The 6,163-nt window shown below is 40.4% G+C and overlaps 1 non-coding gene across 1 annotated transcript; it reads left to right on the forward strand.

Annotated features, from left to right (window-relative positions):
* Positions 1–3,673: 3,673 nt before the first annotated feature.
* LOC130978807 (small nucleolar RNA R71) lies at positions 3,674–3,781 on the forward strand. The gene has a single exon (XR_009086420.1). It is a non-coding gene; the product is annotated as a small nucleolar RNA R71 (small nucleolar RNA).
* The last annotated feature ends 2,382 nt before the right edge of the window (positions 3,782–6,163 follow it).

Consider the following 6,163-nt stretch of genomic DNA (forward strand, 5'->3'; position numbering starts at 1 on the left):
TTGCAATCTTTCTAATGCCTGCGGCTATAAGTTCATGAACCTTGATCTCTCCTCCTTTAAGTATACAGTGCACCATTGTGGCTCTCTTGAGATTCACCTCCGAGTTGTTTTCTGCTGGGAGGATGGATCTCCTTACAATTTTGAACCATCCTTTTGCTTCCGAGGTGAGGTCTCCTCTCTTAATGAACCTTGGTCTCCTATTCGCATATCTTTCCCAGTCAGCGCCTGGTACACAAATATCTTGCACAATCTGGTCATAATTGGGGCTATTGTCTATTCTTAAATGATAACTCTCCTCTTCGAACGGTATGGACCGTAGATTTAATGCCCTCATGACACTCATGGGACTGAAATCAACAGTCTTTCCCCTTACAAAGCTTGTATAGGACTCATCTGCCTTATCATATTGGACCGCATTTGCATAGAATTCTCTTATAAGATTTGCATTTACCTTAACAACCGAATCAGTGAGGAGCTCCCATCTTCTCTTTTCTACCGTCTTTGTGATCTCTGGGCACTCAGTTTTTCTGACTTGAAATCTAAGTTCATAAATTATTTCCTTATCAACCATCCACCTGTACTACAATGCATTGTGAAAGCTTCTAAATTTCTTTTCATCATACGGGCGTTGCTCCATAGGTTCCTTTCCCTTTCTTCTTTTAGAGCTTGGAGATGCCATGATTGGGAGTTAATGTGTGAAGGTGGTGAAGTTTGTGGAAAGATAATGATTATTGGCGAGGTTGAAATAGAGTGGGAGAGGGTGTTTTTGATGCTGAGTTCCGAAAAGGAGAAGCACAAAAGAGGGGAATTTGGAATGTGAAAGGGGTATGGAGGGAGAGCTACTTATATAAGGACGTGGTGGGTAAATGAAGGGTTTGGATAGATGTTGTGAGTGTAAGATGGACGGATGGAGTTTAGCATAGAGAAAAGACAAGGATCATCAACTTAATGAAGAATTTTGTCCAGTCTTCAATGGTCTCATCCTTTTCAATGGCAATATTTTCCAATGCATCCCCCCTTTAAGCACGTGTGTAGTACCCTCCTTTTGTGGCGTCCAAACCTTCCTCATTTAATTGTCCAATCAATACCCTTCAATGCTCCTTTCCTTTTTCCTATAAAATAAAATAAAGAAAAACTAATATCATTGAAAAAGCTAAACTTTTCGGCAAGAGTAATAAGGAAAAAAATTAGATTGCTTATTCATGAATACCAACTAACCAACTAACTGTGTATCCTTATATGCACCTTGGTGGCACCTTGGGTGACACCAAACTTAGTTTGTAGCACTGTGATGAAAAAGTTTTGTTCAAGGCTCCAAGAATAGCGTGCTCTGAATTGCACTCATGCTCTCTTGGCATGCCTTGAACACCAAACTTGTTCTTCACTATATACTGCATAATAAGAATTTCACCAGGTGTTAGTCAAGGTTGGTTTGAAATTCATGAATATTGAATTATTCACTATTTTCTAAAAGCATATAAAACATGGGCTGCCTCCCATGAAGCGCTTCTTTAGCGTCACTAGCTTGACGTTTCTCCTTCATCAGGGAGGTTGATAATGCTTCAAGTCTTCTCCTCTGGCAGTAGACCTATATCCAGTGGTTGTATCAATGATCTCTACATGTTCCAAGGAGAGAACTCTGTTGATAGTGAAGACCTTAGATAACTGAGATGGTACAGTGGGGAGATTTGGGGGGATATCTGGGAAGTAAGCTGAGATCACTTTATCTCCTGGAGAGAAGTTCTCGGTAGGGATCTTCTTGTTTCTCCACTTCCTTGGTACCTTCTTCTTTGTTCCTTGTGATGTTGTCTTACTCTTTGTGACCTCCTCCTCTAAGGAAATGTGGTTACTAGTCTCATATGATTCTGGTGGTTTAGGTTCCTCCTGATTTTCTTTGAGCTGTGGCAATTGCTGTTTGCCTTGTTCCTCAATCAATGGGATTCCCAGATGTGCTGGTTGTGCTTCAGTGCTTGTTTCTTCCTTTAGTATCTCACATTGATCTTTTCTTGGTTCATAGTTCTCTTGATCTATTTCTTGTAAGCGTTTGAAAACATTGAAGGTGAGCTGTTCATCATGGATCCTCAGAATTAGCTCCCCTCGCTCCACATTTATGAGTGCTTTGGCTGTAGCTAGGAATGGTCTTCCCAATATGATTGGGTGAGTGTGACTCTCTTCCATGTCCAATATGACAAAGTCTATTGGGAGGAAGTATTTCCCAACCTTTACCAACACGTTTTCCACCACTCCTATTGCTTCTTTTTGAGTTTTGTCAGCCAGCCTGATGATTACATCTGTGGGCATTATCTCATTGATCTGCAGCCTCTTCATAAGCGATAAGGGCATTAAGTTGATGCTTGCTCCCAAATTTCAGAGTCCTTTATCAAACATGGTTTCTCCTATGGCACAGGGAATGTAGAAACTTCCTGGGTCCTTTCTTTTTGTAGGCAACTCTGGTTGAATGAGAGCACTGCACTCCTTATTCATCACTATAGTTTGGCCTCCCTTGAGTGAGCTTTTCCTGGGAAGCAGCTCCTTCATATACTTGATGTATGCCGGAATTTGTTGGAGGGTCTTGATGAATGGTATGTTTACATAGAGGGATGCAAACAAATCAAGAAACCTTGAGTATATTCTCTTCTCCACAGCACCATTGAGTAATTGGGGAAAGGGTGCATAGAGTCTCAGCAACTCCTGTTGTGAAATTTTGGGTTCTTGGTGATCTTTTTCCTGCTTCTCTGCTGAGGTATCTTCAGGTTGTTCTGACAGCTTGGTTGGCTCGTCCTTGGTCTCCTGACCACTTATAGTGACCATCTTGCAATCTTCCCATCTTACTTTCTTTGTTTCTCCTCTCGGATTTTTTCTCCGTATCACTTGGGAATCCATCTGTAAGTTTGAGAATGTGCTCAGAGAGATAACCTACTTGAGATTCCAACCTCTTGATGGTGTCTCCCTGGTTCTTAAAGTTGGCTTACACTTCCTCCTTGAACACCTTGTTGTCTTGAATCTCTTTGCATATACTCTCAAGTAAGTTCTCAATCCTTGAGAGTCTGTCATCAGAAGGTGATGGTGAGTTGAGATTGGAGGGATGAGAATGGTTAGGTTGGCTTTGGTATAGGTATTGAGATGGGTTATTATGTGAGTGTTGATATGGTCTAGGTGTGGCATGTTGGTGAGCTATGTTGCTGGGATTTGGACGTCTTTGATGTTGGCTTTGATCTTGATGATTTCTCCATCCAAAGTTGGGGTGATTTCTCCATCCAGAGTTGTAAGTTTTGGAGTATAGATCATGGACTTGTCTAGGTGAGTTTTCCACATAGTTAGCTTGCTCCCAGTCACCTTCTTCTCCTATGTTTACTCCTTCTTGAGTTGGTGATGAGGTGATGGCTGCTGCAACTTGGTTCTCTTCCACCTTCTTGGTAAGATCTACTAGCTGCTTGGTGATCATCTTGTTTTGGGCTAACAGTGCATCCACGTGGTTCAGCTCCATTACTCCTCTAGTGTTACTTCTTTCAGAGGCATAGAAGTAGTCATTCTCAGCAACTATTTCAATGACATCTATGACTTCTTCAATGGTTTTCTTCTTGTTTAAAGAACCTCCTGATGAATAATCTACAACCTTCTTTGATTCATAGGAAAGACCTTCATAGAAGATGTGAAGTTGAACCCACTCATTAAACATCTCTGGTGGGCATCTCCTTGTCAAATCTTTAAATCTCTCCTATGCTTCATAAAGTGTCTCACCATCTTGTTGTCTAAAAATTTGCACCTCAGTTCTTAGCCTATTGATCCTTTGAGGAGGATAAAATCTTGCTAAAAACTTGTTCACCACTTCTTCCCAATTAGTTAAGCTTTCCTTTGGGAAGGATTCAAGCCAGTTGGATGCCTTGTCCCTGAGTGAAAAAAGGGAACAAGAGCAGCCTATAGACATCCGGGTGGACTCTATTGGACTTCACTGTGTCACAAATCCTCAAGAAGGTGGTCAAGTGTTGATTAGGATCTTCTTGAACACCTCCTCCAAATGAACAATTATTCTGCACAAGGGTGATGAGCTGAGGATTTAGCTCGAAATTGTTGGCATGTATGGTGGGCTTCTAATTGCTGCTTCCACAGTTTCCTTAATTAGGATTGATATAGGATCCTAAGACCCTCCTTTCATGCCCAGCCCGGTTTGCATGGCCTTCTCTGGCATGATTATGAGCTTCTTCTTCATGATTGTTCTCCAAATTCTCTTCCATATTGGGTTCAAAGTACTCTTCCTCTTCTTTAGCACCTACTACTCTTTTTCTTCTTGCTTCCCTCCTTAATCTAAGGAAGGTCCTCTCAGGTTCAGAATCAAAGGAAGTTGAAGCCCCGCTTCTTCTCCCTGTCATACAATCAACACGGCACAAGTAAGGAAATAAATGCAGAAACTATTCTTGTTAAAAAAATGCTGTTAGTGTGAGTGATGCAATATATCAAACAGTTAGTGGGTGAGTAAAAAAAAAGATTGTAAACAACAGGAATATAAGGGTTAAAAGGATGGGAAGAAAAACAACTGAAACTGAAAGTAAATTGCTCAAACAGAAATTTAAATCAGCAAAATGAAAAATGCTCAATCTAGTTATCCTCCAACTTAATCATTGTTGATACAAAATCAATCCCCGGCAACGGCGCCATAAACTTGATACATGAAAACTTGTCTCTCAACAAATTTCCCTTCAGCAAGTGTACCGAATTGTCGTCAAGTAAAAACTCACTATAGAGTGAGGTCGAATCCCACAGAGATTGATTGATCAAGCAACTTTAATTAGAGGAATGTTCTAGTTGAGCGAACCAAAATTTGCTTTGAGATTTGCAAAACATTAAATTGCGGAAAATTAAATAGCAGAAAAAAATAAATGCTAGAAATAAAGAGCTGAATGTAAATGGCAGAAATTAAATTGCAGAATCTTAAATGGGAATGGGGGAAATGCTCATAAAAGTAAATGGCAGAAAGTAAAGAGAATGGGTAAGATCAGAAATGGGGAGTTCATTGGGCATATGAGATGTTGCATTCTCCGGATCAAATTCATTTTCATCTTTTCCTCAATCAATGCATTCATTGATCTCCTTGGCAATCTTAAATGATCGAATTCCAATTCCTTGGTAATCCAATCTCTCATATCTTGATCAATAGCCAATTTCTTGGTCAATTGCTCATGAGAAGAGATGAAGTATGGTCACTGATTATACCACATGCATTCCCTTATCAAGTATTGGTAGGATTATACTCACATATCCATCCAAACCCAATTTGGTCCAGCATGAGAAAGCATTTCTAGCATGATCTCTTCATTCCTCTTCCAAGGTTCCGAAGAAATCCAAATATGAATAGTTTCTTTTCCAAGATAACTACCCAATTGGATGAAGATTGAAAGCTTTCTAGTAAAATCAAGAGAAAAGATAGAAGAAGAAGAATGAAAACTAATATTGATCCATCAAATTGCAGCAGAGCTCCCTAACCCAATGAAATGGGTTTAGTTGTTCATAGCTCTGGAAAATGAAAACAAAGATGGAGAATACATCATGAAAGTAAAACTAGAAGTTGCAGAGAAAGTAAAATACAGAGAGTAGTTCTATGCCCAAGGCTCCTAAAGTTTTTCAACCCCCTTCCTCATTCAAAGCTACTCCTATATATACTACTCTTCTGATCTTCTAGTTGGCTCTTCAAGTCTTGGGTATGGGCCTCTGGATCTTGAGTTTGAAGCAGTTATCCTCTTCATTGGGCTTAGCTTTGCTTGCAGAGAGAAAAGGTGAAGTAGGCAGGGACTTTGGCTCAGGACGTTAGTGGTGTCAACGTTAAGTGAAAGTGTGGGTTCGAGAACGTTAGTGACAATCACCTTTTTCACTAACGTTCCTAACCCAAATATGATCACGTTGACTTCAACGTTAGTGGCACTAACGTGACCACTAACGTTGCCTCTTGGTCCTTGGCATACGTTATTGGGACTTACCTTTCCCAATAACGTGGTGAGTCACCCTTTCTCCTTACGTTAGAGTCCACGTTAACTAGGTTAAGGTGGCTTCTAACTTAGCAATGCCAATTCTTCGAGAATGTTAGTGACACTTACCTTTGTCACTAACGTTCCAATGTGTCCCTATTTCCCACGTTAGAGTCCATGTTAACTAAGTTAACGTGGCTTCT

The sequence above is a fragment of the Arachis stenosperma genome, chromosome 4, assembly GCF_014773155.1.
Source record: "Arachis stenosperma cultivar V10309 chromosome 4, arast.V10309.gnm1.PFL2, whole genome shotgun sequence".
Classification (NCBI taxonomy): Eukaryota; Viridiplantae; Streptophyta; class Magnoliopsida; order Fabales; family Fabaceae; genus Arachis; species Arachis stenosperma.